Below are 16,485 nucleotides of genomic sequence, written 5' to 3' on the forward strand. Positions count from 1 at the left end.
CTGACATACTGCTGGGAGAGTGGTGTGCTGCCCACATGCCCCTCCATATCCGCATCCGGTGACGCCTGTGGGCTGAGGATGACACGGCGGCCGGTCGGTACAGTTGGGCCTTCCAAGGCCTGTTCGGACGGAATTTAGTTTAGTTCAGCTTTTTATCATCACTCGGGAACAGTGAAAAGATTGGGAATATGTAAGGGCGCTGATAACCACGCCGGTGAGCACTGCACAAACCAAAATCGTAGTCATGAACATCACATCCAGGAAATCCAAATGGGGAATTCGGAATCTTTCGCCAATAGACAAAACATTGACATTTTTCCAATTACTGTACACATCAAATTAGGTACGATCAGTGCCGCGGTTTTCATTGCCTTCTGCATCCTCATACCGTTAATCACTGTTAATTCTTCCGCTTTTTATAGGCAGTTTCCCACCCCAAGGCCGCTCCTCTACCCTCTTTGACGAGGCAGTTGACAGCTGATAATTTTTATTCAAAATTTAAATACTGTCTGGGATCAAATTCCGGACGCAGAAAACTTTGATTACTTGTGAAAGAAAGTGAGGGGATGCCAAGGCGAAATGGTTGCAGGAGAATAGTGAAGAAATCTCAAGAGAAATAATCGTCGGAAGGGCAGATTCAGTATACAGAAAGGTAAACAACCTTAGGTGTAATCAAAAGCATAGATGTCAACAGTAATAGAGAAATTCCACTATTAAACGCAGAGGTGAGACACTGGTCGGGTAGAAAGGGTACATTGATGGTCTCCACGGGGAGGGGAGAACGGCGTAGACTATCAGATGACAAATGGGAATGGATTTGTTTGGTTTGTGGGGCGCTCAAGTGCGCGGTTATCAGCGCATATGGAAGTCGGTGGGATCCAGCATTAGAGTCAGAATTTAACAGAAACTTGGAAAACTTGCGAGCATATAAGGCGGAACTAATAGATAACATTCTATCGGAATTCCTAAAATCACTGGGAGAAGTGGACGCTAATTGATTATTCAACGTTGTAGAAAGGAAGAACCAAGAGGGAAAAATAAGAATTGAAGACCAAGAACGAAGTGCTTGGGTTAGGAACGGTGTAAGATGGACATCGAAGAAGCATGATGGAAATAAAATAAATGTTCAGGAGTGGGATGACAAGGCCGGCCGCGGTGGTCTTGCGGTTCTAGGCGCTGCAGTCCGGAACCGTGGGACTGCTACGGTCGCAGGTTCGAATCCTACCTCGGGCATGGATGTGTGTGATGTCCTTAGGTTAGTTAGGTTTAAGTAGTTCTAAGTTCTAGGGGACTGCTGACCACAGATGTTAAGTCCCATAGTGCTCAGAGCCATTTGAACCACATCATCCCAGACGCCATTTGTCAGCAAGACAATACACGACCACATGTTGCTGCACAAACACGTGCCCTCTTGGTGTCACAGGACGTCAGCCTTTCGTCCTGGCCGGAAGATCACAAGACTTGTCGCCATTCGAAAATGGGTGGGACATGGTGAAACGATGGGTGTAGTGCTGTGACACAATACCAACCACCACAGATGAACTTAGGAACCAGGTGACGGCAGCATGGATAGATACACCACAGTACACCATTCGCGCCTTGTACGTGTCAGTGCCTTCACGCATGGAACAAGTTATCAGGTCCCGAGGCAGACACTGTGCCTACTAGGCAACAGGACACATGCTAAAACGAGGTGACTGAAATGCTAATCATTTCTGCAGAACATACTAATGTACATGTCCTGTGAATATTAACATCCTATCTCTAGTCGTTCAAGGTATTCTGCCTTTTTGAACTTGAGTATGATTCAGGGCATAAGTTGCAAGTGCAACTCGTACCAGTAACTGCATTCCACTGAGCTAATCGCAAACATACTTCCGTATGCGACACTTTCATCCCTTTAATAACGGCATGTTGATTGCTATCTGCTAGGAAGTGCTGAATCCAATAACAAAGATAGTTCGAAAATCCATACCCTCGTATTTTGTTCATTCACCGACAGTGCACTATTATGTAGAATGCCTTCTAGAAGTCTAAAAACACAGCATCAAGCATAGTTCCGTTAGGCTGCCGTCTTTTGGATTTCATATACGTTCAGAAGAATTGAGTTACAAGTAACCTTTGCTTACGGAATCCATCTCGATTCCTGAAGTAGAGATTTTTCGTTCTCGTAGGAGGTAAACATATTAGCGTCAGCGATGTAGGCCTGTAATTGTGCACGCCCGTCCGATGACTCCAACCTGAGAAATGTAATAACCGCTTGGACACTTTCATTGCTCCAGCGACCTAGGATACAATGCTACTCGAAGAGGAGTAGGTTCCTTTGTATAAGTTACGTCGATTCCTTGATTTTCCATCCCTCTAAGATTACTTCCATCAGAAAAGACCCAGTTCATATAATAACTTACTATAAAAATAGCTTATCTTTCAAATTGAAAGAGAAATTGACCAAAAATGTTGTAACTGGATGAAATCTGACACGTTTCTAATGAAATGAGTAGAAGGTCTCTAGAATGTGATCTTGAAATAACTAAAAACATAAACTTGTTTCTCTTCCCAGAATTTACTGAATCTTACACTGTCCAACTAAAAAAATACTGATATTCCCAAAAACAGGTAAGCAGAGTCTCACAGGCTCCAGAATGCTGTAGTGTGACGAGTTCTGAAATGTAAACGAACTTCATCCGCCACGCATCTATATGAAATTTTCACAACATCTACACGCTTCACCAACGAAAATACCCTCTCTCCTTTGATTTGTCATGGACATCTGGCTTAGTGACTAACATCAAACGACTCGCGTATTTTACTACTACGTTGCAGAAAATAGCACATAATGCGACATGTAATTTAGATAAACATGCAAAAGAATGGCGTAACATTAACAGTCACTGCAAATGCACATATATATGTACAAAAAGGTGAAAACAACAAAAAATGGAAACTTTCATCTTCACCGCAGGTGAGCGAATAGTACACGTAAATACTACAAGAATGAATGCCGTGTCAAAAGAGAATGCATGCACAAAGATATAAAATTTTGCAATAAATGTTGTTAAAAGAAATCAGTCTGATTTAAACCTTTTTAAGTTACTGAATGTATGAATTAAAATGACTGTCGTTTCAGATAAGTGACGTAGGTAGTAACCATGAAAAGTCGAAAATGTTACTTATAAAATATGTGTTTACATGACTCTCTTTTAGAAAGAGATTTTCAATAGAAGAGTTTGGTAACAATCATAATGTCCGAGGAAGAAGCACTTTGTTGTGGGAAGTGGCGTGTCGTAATCCAGCGTTGACAGGTCGTAAAGCAAGTGTGTAATTCTTAATCTGAATTGCCGCTGTAATTGCCCTGTTGAAAATGGCGACTTGTACAGTCAGTTATAAGTTAGTTATTTAGGGCTCTTCGTCGAAATGAAGTTTCTGTAGCCGGCGATGTATGTCAGAAGTGCCCTACATCAACAGTTACAGTAATACAAAGTACGCGTGCAACTTAACTTTACATTCTTCGATATCTATCGACAACAGTCCACTCTGTGCACCGAAAAAACAGACTATAAACCCGCTGCTATAAACACACTATTTCGCTGCTCACGCGCGACCGTAAAAACTATCTCCACTTCTCTCCAGAATCCTTTGTTGCCGCTAGTACAACATATGTTCTCACTCTCTTGATGCCTGTACAGGTTTCCATTTCTTCAGTGTCTAAAGTCACCTTACCGGCTGAAGATTTTTCCCAAAACTACCGTTCTCCCTCCACTGTTCGTGAACGTCTGCAGAAATTTGCCCGAGAGGGGCCAAGAAATTCATTTGACAGGAAGTTCGCAAAAAGAATCGTATCTCCAACGATTAATGAATAGTTCCTCAATGATTTTAGGGTAAAATACTCTGATATCTAAATTCTAAGCATATTTAATTAGTATATGCTAAGAAACTTCCTGGCAGATTAAAACTGTGTGCCCGACCGAGACTCGAACTCGGGACCTTTGCCTTTCGCGGGCAAGTGCTCTACCATCTGAGCTACCGAAGCACGACTCACGCCCGGTCCTCACAGCTTTACTTCTGCCAGTATCTCGTCTCCTACCTTCCAAACTTCACAGAAGCTCTCCTGCGATCTTGCAGAACTAGCACTCCTGAAAGAAAGGATACTGCCACAGCCTGTGGGATGTTTCCAGAATGAGATTTTCACTCTGCAGCGGAGTGTGCGCTGATATGAAACTTCCTGGAGAGCTTCTGTAAAGTTTAGAAGGTAGGAGACGATATACTGGCAGAAGTAAAGCTGTGAGGACCGGGCGTGAGTCGTGCTTCGGTAGCTCAGATGGTAGAGCACTTGCCCGCGAGAGGCAAAGGTCCCGAGTTCGAGTCTCGGTCGGGCACACAGTTTTAATCTGCCAGGAAGTTTCATGTCAGTGCACACTCCGCTGCAGAGCGAAAATCTCATTCTGGAGTATTTGGTAAGTTCATTTTTTAAATATTAATGGAAAGCTACTTTTTTGATTCAACGAACTGAAGTTATGTGCTTCTTATGACAAAATCCAGAATATCCAACAAGCTTATAACAACTATACTTACGTTGTGCCAAATATGACATTAGCATACAATAAATGTTACCCTCTGGGAGGAATTCTGAATAGATTGACCGTATGTTAACCTAATGGACAGAGGGTATCGGACATAAATTTCGTGATTATGGCAATTAGAAGAAAGCAAAAAGATTTTAATTTTGTAAGAAATGAAAGCAACAAAGTTCTCTCAAATGAAATAATAAACGGTCACCAGCCTAATTAGGCACAATAATGTAAAAACATTATTTTCAGTGGGTTTAAATATACTCTTGCAAAAGGGACTTTCATAAATTCATTCTTAGTTAAGTGCAATGAACACACACAACTACCAAGCGAAATGCACAATGGATAGCAATAGCTATTAATAGCACAGGTTAGCAATCACAGAAATGTAAAAGAGACTTTACTCCTGTTAACTATAATTACTACCTCAACCATTAATTAATTCAGCACAAAATGTTCTCAAAGACCTCACGAGATTAAGTGGCATCTGACAAGAGTTAAAGTTTGACTAACACATACACATCACAAATGCAATAATTTAACACTGTACTAAGATATTTCATGTTCACTCTACTGTGGAAATGTTCCAGATTTCAATAGCAAAAACCGTATTCAAATTAACTTTCTCCTACTAGTGAAGATTAAAGTGGGGGCCCTTAAACTGCCCCTTCCTTTATAAGCAACTGTGCACACATTTCAGAAACAATTTGCGTCGCATAAATGTTGAACTACAACCCCACTTAAGATTATTTAGCGCTCAATGCTTTATAACAATTTACACTAGCAATATTCTTATTTGCCTTCGGAAATAAATTCAAGTTCAAGTTAAGTTTTCAGCAGGTTCAAGATTATGTGCCTCTTTTACTACTTGTGAAGCAAGTAGGTTTAACTAACAACATTTATGCTCTTTAACACTAAACTTTGGCACAAACTAAGGAGTAGCAATTCAAAGCAAAAGTTTTTTAACAGGTTTAAAATAATGTGTCTCTCTCTTTATCTATAAAACATATGATTTAACAAGCAATTTTTAGATACTTTAAAACTAAAACTTAGGGACATTTATAAAGAAACAAATTTGCATTTCTTCATAAACAGGATACTCGGTTTTTCTCGGTTTTTAGCACTCTTAGGATAGTACCCTGCTTGGCATCATGAACACGACAGATTCAAAGTTCAAACACAAATTTTGGAACACTTGAATTATTATTGCAAAAGCACACACAAGCACACTGGTTCATACTGGCATACATATCTGTTTTCCAAAGTAGGTGAAGCAGTGGCGCAATAGAGATGACAAGCACGTGGTGGCTATCAGGTATCCTTCTGGCGGTTTTAAGCTTTATTTAATTCTTCTTGACGACGTATTCATCATCTTTAGAGCGTTTCCAAATGCGAGACCACCACTTTACAGCCGGAACCACATCAAAGGCCATTCCATCATAGATTTGGCTTCAGAATGCCTCACTTGGCACCTGCAGTGTTGACTATGCGACTGCTGTCCACTGACTGTCTAACGTGTTCGCTCTCTTGCCGCCCAGATTGACCGCCACTTCCATCTTTTCTCGCGCGCCAATCCCCTTCCGTAAAGAAGGGGTTCCCTACGTCTTTTCTATTTCACCATACAAGATCCAAAAGTATGAACCAGTTTTATACTAGAATTTTGTTCTCACAAACAGAAATATTTAATAAAGTTTCATTACTTTAGCACACTGTTAAGTTAAAATATGCATCACAATATTCATTTCCCTCCAACAAATCAAAGAACTTAAGGCGTAAAGAAAACACTTCATAGTTGTATACATTTCATTATACTGTACTAACCACACATAATCGATAATAGTGTTACAAGCTATTAGGAAAAAAAATGTTTTTATTCGTATATCATTAATGTTGTTGAATTTACGATGAAATTGGAAATTTCAACTGAGAAAATGCTGTAGGTGACAACAACCGCTTATTCATTGATCATATCTGTAACACATTACTTGCTTCTACGACCTTACTCCTGACCTATTAATTTTCACGCTTTCCATTTGACTAGCATAACTGAGACGAACAAAATAAGTTTTAAAAGCTATAGTTTTTAAGTTGTCTTCGTAAAGGGTAACGCTGGACTAGACCAGTTTGAGAAAACTCCCAAGACCCTCTGAAACTGGCCAACAGAGCTAACTTTTAGCAGGCCAGTATTGGAGTAAGGCAGTCCACGTTTCTCTGTTTTAGTACGTTATCGTGCAGTCATGCCAAATGGACAGCAAGATTCGCAAATCTGCAATTTCTTGATGCACCGTGTTGCACCACATAGAATTTGAGAAAAACCGTATTCCTGGAGAGGACATCTTTTTGGCCTTGAAATTTCGCTTTTCCTTCCTTTTAGAGTGACATATTTGGGTCCATTTATGAACACACCTACAGCATGGGTGCTGCGTGGAACAGAAGACAGACTCAGCATATAGCCAGGAAAATTCTTTGCCACCCAGAGAAATGGTAAACTACAGTTGAGATTACTTGGGGCACTGGGAAGAATGTGGAACACGTACGCTGCGGCCATGTTTGCGATTTCTGCGAATTGCCGCAGGAATCTGTGCGTCAGGGTGTTGGAGCAGACTTTTTCTGTATCTTGATCAATGCTATACCAGGATGTGACAAAGAAAAGCGTGTGGACTTTATTTTGGCTCCGTTCAGGAAAGGTTCGCATCTACCCTGATTGCGGGACATTGCCCATACTGTCACGCATCAAGGAAATGATACTGATAACCAATCAAGTCCAAGCTACAGGGCGACAATTATTAAACTATATGAAATAAAATCGTCATGACTTCAGAACAATTTGCGTTAGGACGTTCAAACTGCGCGGTTGGCCGCGGGCTTGATAGGAATTAGTGCCCGCATGCATGTTTGGTTTAGCGACGAAACCGACTTTCATTTGGATGGATTCGTCAATAAGCAAAATTGGTGCATTCGGGCGATGAGAATCCGCATTTCGCCGACGAAAAGTCTCTTCGCCCTCAACGGGTGAATGTGTGGTGTGCAGTATGCAGCCACGGAGTAATCGGTGCGATATTCCTTGATGGTACGGTGACTACCGTACGGTAAGAGAAGGTTTTGAAAGATTTTTCTCCGTTGTCCAAAATCACCCTTATGTCGACAAGATGTGGTTCATGCAAGGCGGAGCTCGATCCTATAGAAGCAGGAGAGTGTTTGATGTCCTGGAGGAGCACTTTAGGGACCGCATTCTGGCTATGGGGTACCCAAAGGCCACTGCCATAGACCTCGAATGGCCGCCATATTCTCTGGATCTGAATACATGCGACTCCTTTTTGTGGAGCTATATGAAAGGGAAAATGTACAGCATTAACCTGAAAACCATTGCTGACCTGAAAACACCCATTCAGGTCATGATCGACAACATCGATATTCCGACACCGCAGCAGATCATTGACAGTTTCGCTATTCATCTGCGCCAGATTATCGGCAATGATGGCAGGCATATAGAACATGTCATAACCTAAATCTGAATATCTGTAGTGACATTTACATGCTGAGTAAACTATTTTCACGCCGTACTTTGTAAATAATCTATGTCTTTTTTTTCACACAGTTCAATAATTGTCACCCCGCATGTAATATTGCTAAAGCCAACGTATTGCCTGTCGTGCTTAGCATTTCTACTCCTGCCGTTTAGTGCTTTCGCGGACAATAACTACTAGTAATGCGGGATAGTTATGTAATTGGTTAAAAGTGTACATCCCAAAATTACAGGAGTGGGCGAATGATCGCTCTTGCCTGGAGCCTAGCGGACGAAGTTCCCTGCTATACTTATTTGAATTTTTTTCTTATTATGTTATCCGAAATACACTCCTGGAAATGGAAAAAAGAACACATTGACACCGGTGTGTCAGACCCACCATACTTGCTCCGGACACTGCGAGAGGGCTGTACAAGCAATGATCACACGCACGGCACAGCGGACACACCAGGAACCGCAGTGTTGGCCGTCGAATGGCGCTAGCTGCGCAGCATTTGTACACCGCCGCCGTCAGTGTCAGCCAGTTTGCCGTGGCATACGGAGCTCCATCGCAGTCTTTAACACTGGTGGCATGCCGCGACAGCGTGGATGTGAACCGTATGTCCAGTTGACGGACTTTGAGCGAGGGCGTATAGTGGGCATGCGGGAGGCCGGGTGGACGTACCGCCGAATTGCTCAACACGTGGGGCGTGAGGTCTCCACAGTACATCGATGTTGTCGCCAGTGGTCGGCGGAAGGTGCACGTGCCCGTCGACCTGGGACCGGACCGCAGCGACGCACGGATGCACGCCTAGACCGTAGGATCCTACGCAGTGCCGTAGGGGACCGCACCGCCACTTCCCAGCAAATTAGGGACACTGTTGCTCCTGGGGTATCGGCGAGGACCATTCGCAACCGTCTCCATGAAGCTGGGCTACGGTCCCGCACACCGTTAGGCCGTCTTCCGCTCACGCCCCAACATCGTGCAGCCCGCCTCCAGTGGTGTCGCGACAGGCGTGAATGGAGGGACGAATGGAGACGTGTCGTCTTCAGCGATGAGAGTCGCTTCTGCCTTGGTGCCAATGATGGTCGTATGCGTGTTTGGCGCCGTGCGGGTGAGCGCCACAATCAGGACTGCATACGACCGAGGCACACAGGCCCAACACCCGGCATCATGGTGTGGGGAGCGATCTCCTACACTGGCCGTACACCACTGGTGATCGTCGAGGGGACACTGAATAGTGCACGGTACATCCAAACCGTCATCGAACCCATCGTTCTACCATTCCTAGACCGGCAAGGGAACTTGCTGTTCCAACAGGACAATGCACGTCCGCATGTATCCCGTGCCACCCAACGTGCTCTAGAAGGTGTAAGTCAACTACCCTGGCCAGCAAGATCTCCGGATCTGTCCCCCATTGAGCATGTTTGGGACTGGATGAAGCGTCGTCTCACGCGGTCTGCACGTCCAGCACGAACGCTGGTCCAACTGAGCCGCCAGGTGGAAATGGCATGGCAAGCCGTTCCACAGGACTACATCCAGCATCTCTACGATCGTCTCCATGGGAGAATAGCAGCCTGCGTTTCTGCGAAAGGTGGATATACACTGTACTAGTGCCGACATTGTGCATGCTCTGTTGCCTGTGTCTATGTGCCTGTGGTTCTGTCAGTGTGATCATGTGATGTATCTGACCCCAGGAATGTGTCAATAAAGTTTCTCCTTCCTGGGACAATGAATTCACGGTGTTCTTATTTCAATTTCCAGTAGTGTATATAAATCTGAACACGTGTTACACACATTTATATTTTCTTGTCAATTGTTATTGTGCCCAGAGAGATTAATATCTGTGTAAAACCAGACGAACGGACATTTGAAGGAAAGTGAAAGAGCGAAATTTTTTGGGCTGAAACGAATGTATGAAAATGAGGATTTGAACAGCTCAAGGACTAACACTAAAAAAGATGTATAAAGGCGATGTCAAGAACGTGTGATTAAAAGCGTTAGGATTGTAAAAGTGAAATCTGAGCATAGGCGACCTGCTGTGTGAGAATAAATAAAGGAAGAAAGTGGCATTTTACCGCCTAAGAGCGTCAGTAATTATTTTGTTCTATGTAAGCGTAAAATCGAGAAAGGCTCTACGCCATCTTAGATAAGTGAAAGCAGACAATGCAGTATCAGCCGCCATCTACAAACCAAAAAAAATATTGAAACACCCAAAAGCCATCGTCACGTGCCAATCTAACTTACCACACGTACACCATCGACGGATATGTAAATGATTAGAGCTGCAGGTATCTGTGGCAGGTAGAACGGTCATCAGAGTCCATTGGTGATTTTTCGTTTTTAGAGTCGTTACCGGGCGTTGCAGGGTATGCAAGGGGCATTAACAGCGTCAAGTCTTGAGCGATCACTGTGAAGGGGTCGGAGATGTCGCGTAATTGTGTGAGATAGTGTTATCAGCACCTGACAGTTTGAAAGGTGTGTCACTGTGCGTTTCCATTTGTCTGGCTGGTCGTATAATGCAATATGGAGATTTGTGGGGCATTCGGATGTGACAGTAGCACGTGTTCGATTGTATGGGAACGTGAGGGCAGGCATATGCTCATCAAGGTTAAAGTCGACTATGTCTGATAACCAAAAGGCAGGGGTCGACGTCTTGTGCACTGAGCACTCTGTAAGCTCTTCTTATCTGTGCCTGCCATCGGAGATAAAGTAGTGGACACCCTGCAAAATTCTGTGCCACCCCGCACCATTTGTCGCAGACTAAAAGCATCCAGACTAGGGAATTAACGCACCAAACGGCTGCGTCTGGAGTGATGTGATGAAGCACGGATTGCCGATGAATGGCGACGAGCGAGGTGGTACAGTGGTTAGCACATTGGACTCACATTAGGAAGGACGATGGTTCAAACCCGCGTCCGGCCATCCTGCTTTAGGTTTTCTGTGATTACCCTACATCGCTTCAGGCGAATGCCGGGATGGTTCCTTTGAAAGGGCACGGTCGACATCCTTCCCTAAACCGATGGGACCGATGACCTCACTGTTTGGTCCCCTCCCCCAAACCAACGAACCAACAAACCAACCAACTAACTTTCCTTTGTTTTCCATACGGTGGATGAATGGCGTCACGTTGTGTTCAGCGATGAATCGCGGTTTTGCACTACTGCCGCTAGGCAACCATTACACCTGGCGTCATGATGTGGGGAGCCATCGGGTATGGCTTCTGGTTGTGACTGAGGAAATCTTGACGCCATAACTGTATGTCACGCACATCCAGCGTCCTCATATGTAACCCCTCAAGTTACACTGTCTTGGTGCATTTTTCAACACCACAATGCTTGTCCACATATTGAGTAAGTCCGTAAAGAACTGTCTGTGATGTTCAGGTACTTTCATGGCCAACAAGACGTCCACATCTGTCCCCAATAGACCATGTGTGAGACCAGCTTGAACGCCAACTCCTTTCCATTGCAAGTTTTCGGTATATCAAGAACCATTTGCTGTAGGCCAGCTTGCCTCAGGAGAGGATACAACTTCTTTTTATTTATTTATTTACATGTCAAGTTCCGTAGGACCAAACTGAGGAGCAAATCTCCAAGGTCATGGAAAGTGTCAGTACAGGAACTTACAACATAAAAGTAATAACAGATAAAAATAAATGTTCATGAACCTGAAAGAAAATCAGTCCATAAGTTTAAGCAAACGCTATCAGCAATACAATGAGAATCAGCTTAATTTTTCAAGGAACTCCTCGACAGAATAGAAGGAGTGACCCATGAGGAAACTCTTCAGTTTCGACTTGAAGGCGCGTGGATTACTGCTAAGATTTTTGAATTCGAGTGGCAGCTTATTGAAAATGGATGCAGCAGTATACTGCACACCTTTTTGCACAAGAGTTAAGGAAGTCCGATCCAAATGGAGGTTTAATTTCTGCCGAGTATTAACCGAGTGAAAGCTGCTTATTGTTGGAAATAAACTAATACTGGTAACAAGAAACGACAATAAGGAATATACATATTGAGAGGCGAATGTCAAAATACCCAGACTCGTGAACAGGGGTCGACAAGAGGTTCGTGAACTCACACCACTTATTGCCCGAACCGCCCATTTCTGAGCCAAAAATATCCTTCTAGAATGGGAAGAGTTACCCCAAAACATAATACCATACGACATAAGTGAATGAAAATAAGCAAAGAAGACTAATTTACGTGTCGAAGTATCGCTCACTTTAGATACCGTTCGAATAGTGAAAATGGCAGTATTAAGTCTTTGAACAAGATCCTGAACGTGGGCTTTCCACGACAGCTTACTATCTATCTGAACACCTAGGGATTTGAACTGTTCAGTTTCACTAATCATATGCCCTTTCTGTGAGATTAAAACGTCAGGTTTTGTTGAATTGTGTGTTAGAAACTGTAAAAACTGAGTCTTACTGTGATTTAGCGTTAGTTTATTTTCTACAAGCCATGAACTTAGTCATGTACAGCACTATTTGAAACCGAGTCAATGTTGCACACAACATCCTTTACTACCAAGCTAGTGTCATCAGCAAACAGAAATATTTTAGAGTTACCCATAATACTAGAGAGCATGTCATTTATATAAATAAGGAACAGGAGCGGCCCCAGCACTGATCCCTGGGGCACCCCCCACTTGACAGTACCCCACTCAGATCCCACATCACAGCCGTTATCAACATTGTGAATAATGACCTTTTGCTGCCTGTTGCTAAAGTAAGAGGTGAACCAATTGTGAGCTACTCCCCTTATTCCGTAATGGTCCAACTTCTGGAGCAATATTGTGGGATCAACACAGTCAAATGCCTTTGTTAAATCCAAAAATACGCAAAGCGTTCGAAACTTTTTGTTTAGCCCATCCAGTACCTCACAGAGAAAAGAGAATATAGCATTTTCAGTTGTCAAACGACTTCTAAAGCCGAACTGTACATTTGATAGCAAATCGTGTGATATAAAATGATCAATTAACCTTACATACACTGCCTTTTCGATAACTTTTGCAAACACTGATGGCATAGAAATAGGTCTAAAATTATCTACATTATCCCTTTCTCCCTTTTTATAAAGCGGCTTTACTACTGAGTACTTTAATCGCTCAGGAAACTGACCATTCCTAAAGAAAAAATTACAAATATGGATAAATACAGGGCTAACATGTGCAGCACAGTACTTTAATATTCTGCTAGACACTCCATCATAGAGTCCTTAGTCTTCAGTGATTTAATTATTGACTCAATCTCCCTCTTGTCTGTATTACAGAGGAGTATTTCAGACGTCAATCTCGGAAAGGCATTTGCTGAGAAATTTATATGATGTCCTGTAGAAACTAAATTTTTATTTAATTCACCAGCAATGCTCAGAAAATGGTTGTTAACTACTGTACATATATCTGATTTATCAGTAACAGAAATATTATTACTGCGAACTGACTTTATATAATCAACCTTGTGCTGCTGACCAGACACTTCCTTCACAACTGACCATATGGCTTTAATTTTATCCTGTGAATTAGCTATTCTATTTGCATACCACATACTTTTTGCCTTGATAATAACATTTTTAAGCACCTTACAATACTGTTTGTAATGGGCTACTGTAGCTCGATTGTGACTACTTCTAACATTTTGATATAATTCCCGCTTTGTTCTACATGATATCCTTATCCCACTAATCAGCCAACCGGGCTGACCATTACTGATAGTACCCCGTTTAGAATGTTCTAATGGAAAGCAACTCTCAAAGAGCATGAGAAATGTGTTTGTGTCGTACATCCCAACAGAATCAAATGGTTCAAATGGCTCTGAGCACTATGGGACTTAACATCTGAGGTCATCAGTCCCCAAGAACTTACAACCACTTAAACCTAACTAACCTAAGGACAACACACACATCCATGCCCGAGGCAGGATTCGAACCTGCGACCGTAGCGGTCGCTTGGTTCCAGACTGAAGCGCCTAGAACCGCTCGGTCACTGCGGCCGGCCGAACAGAATCAATGCCTGCCCAGGGCAGAGGAGTCGCAACCTCATTCTGATAAGTGGGTTCATATGGCCAAGATCGTTGTAAACGTGGCTCGGTATTATGATCTGTTGAAATAACATCACATTCAGTGAGTTCCTATTGCGAGTAAGGACAACCGTCAGCTGTAGAATGGAATGACGATAATGAAAATTTGTGCCGGACCGGGACTCAAACCCTGATTTCCCGCTTAACGTCAGCGGTCGCCTTACCATTTGGATATCCGTGCACGACTCACGGGCAAACCCGAACTTCCGTATCTCGTCAACCTTGTGTTTACGATCTGGACTCGTACATCCCTTATGTATATTCGCGGACAGGGCAGACGTATTTGAAAGTAGCTTGCCCGGTATCGGCAGATATATACGATATTGCAGTGTCTGTGTTATTCTGATTATGATGCATGCATGTCCAAAGGAACAGGAACTGCAATATCGTATTTATCTTCTGATACCACGCAAGTGACATTCAAATACATCTTCTGACCTGTACGGGAATGTTCATAATGGATCTACAAGAACAGGTCGTAGACGCATGGTTGACGACATATGAAGAATTGGGTGTGGCCGATAGTGGAGCACGGATAGCCAAATGGTGAGCCGACAGCTCGCGATAAGCGGGAAATCAGGGTTCGAGTTCCGATCCAACACAAATATTCAATGTCGTCATTCCATTCTACAACTGGTGGTTGTCCATGTTCGCAATTGCGAATTCAATTAATGTATTTTATAACGGCTGTAGTCGCCGCAGTGCATTTATGGCCAAAGGAAACTCGCATTCTTATGAGAATAATACAGGCACTGCAATATCGTAGCATCACATTCCTTCTCAACCCGTGAAGTTTCACTTGGTTTCTCCTCCCATTCTGGGTGTCTCTCGCCCGACAGTGTATTTTGAAAGCAGTAATAAACTTATTGTCGGCATGCACAGCTGCAATTTTAGTTAGCAGACAGTATCAATCGTTGTGAAGCTGCAAGTGTAAAATGTTGCGTATTTGCATGACCTTTTTTTGTGCATTGTGAATGCAATTTTGCCACAATGGTGTTGATAAGCAGCGAGGGAACATTGTTAAGTAAGTAAAATAAAGTAAAAATACCGTGCAACACTTGCCACTGACAATTTTTGCAGCTGATGTCAGTGAGAGCACAATGTATACTACGTAAATAATTATTTGGTTTATCACTTTTGTTTGTCTTACTTATTGTAGGTAAATGAGGCGTGAAAAAAGTAAAGAGACGGATAACGATGCGCGCGATCTGGCAACGCTGTATTGTTCTACTTGAGTAGACCGGGTTATGCATCCCTCCCAGACGCTCAGTCACAGTTTCAGCTACGTATAGCCATCGCGTGATTTTTTTAAAACTTTTTTTTGAAACGCCGTCAGTGAAGTTGTGTTTATGTTGTGTGATACGAAAATGGAAGAGCGGAATTTAGAGCAACGTTAAGCCATCAAGTTTTGTGTTAAACTTGGGGCATTCGCGAATGTGACCTTCGAAAAACTGAAACAGGCCCATGGGGAACTTTTCTTATCGAGAGCACAGATTTTTCGCTGGCATATATCGTTTTCGGAAGGCGGAGAAAACGTTGAAGATGACCCTCGCTCTGGGAATCCTTCAATTTGAGAAACCGACGAAAACGTCGGACTTGTGAGTGCTCTTGTGAGATTGTTCCTAGAGGGCAAAATGTCAGCCAAGTGTTTGACAAAGATGCTCTTGAAAGGCTAATGGGAAACGTGAATCAAGTGAGATCGGACATTGCAGACAAGTAAGTGGATGGTGCATCATGACCACGCCTCATGTCACACAGCCACATCCATCACGGAACCTCAGAAGGCATACCAGTTGCTCCACTGCCGTCCTGTTCACCTGATTAGAGTCCTTGTGAATTTTTTTCTCTTCAGAAATTGAAATATGTCTTAACAGGATGACATTTTGGGACACTGGTGAACATTCAGAGGAATGTGACAGACATGTTAAAAGCATTGCTAGTTGATGCCTTACAGTGCCGCTACCAAGGCTACGAACGACGACTCCAATGGTGTATAGCTGCCGAAGAGGGAACTACTATGAAGGAGACAGTATTATTGTTTGAAAAAATAGGAACTTCGATAGATAAGAAATCAGTCTCATGGCTTTCCTCACACATCTCGTATTTAATCAAGTGTTGTGCAGATTCTATTTTTACCACATTTTTCCTTGCTAATCCACTGAGTTATACACTTAATTATTCGATTATTGCTGCTGTCGTTACATCCTGTTCGAAAGAAATAAAACGACTACTCGTTTCTGTCGTCTCCGTTTGGCCCTTGGAACCCTGGGACCATCTGTTGCGCTGCCAGCCGGGCCTCCGTCCTTAACACCCTAACAGCTCTCGCCAA

The sequence above is a fragment of the Schistocerca serialis genome, chromosome 5 (genome assembly GCF_023864345.2).
Source record: "Schistocerca serialis cubense isolate TAMUIC-IGC-003099 chromosome 5, iqSchSeri2.2, whole genome shotgun sequence".
In the NCBI taxonomy this organism is placed as follows: Eukaryota; Metazoa; Arthropoda; class Insecta; order Orthoptera; family Acrididae; genus Schistocerca; species Schistocerca serialis.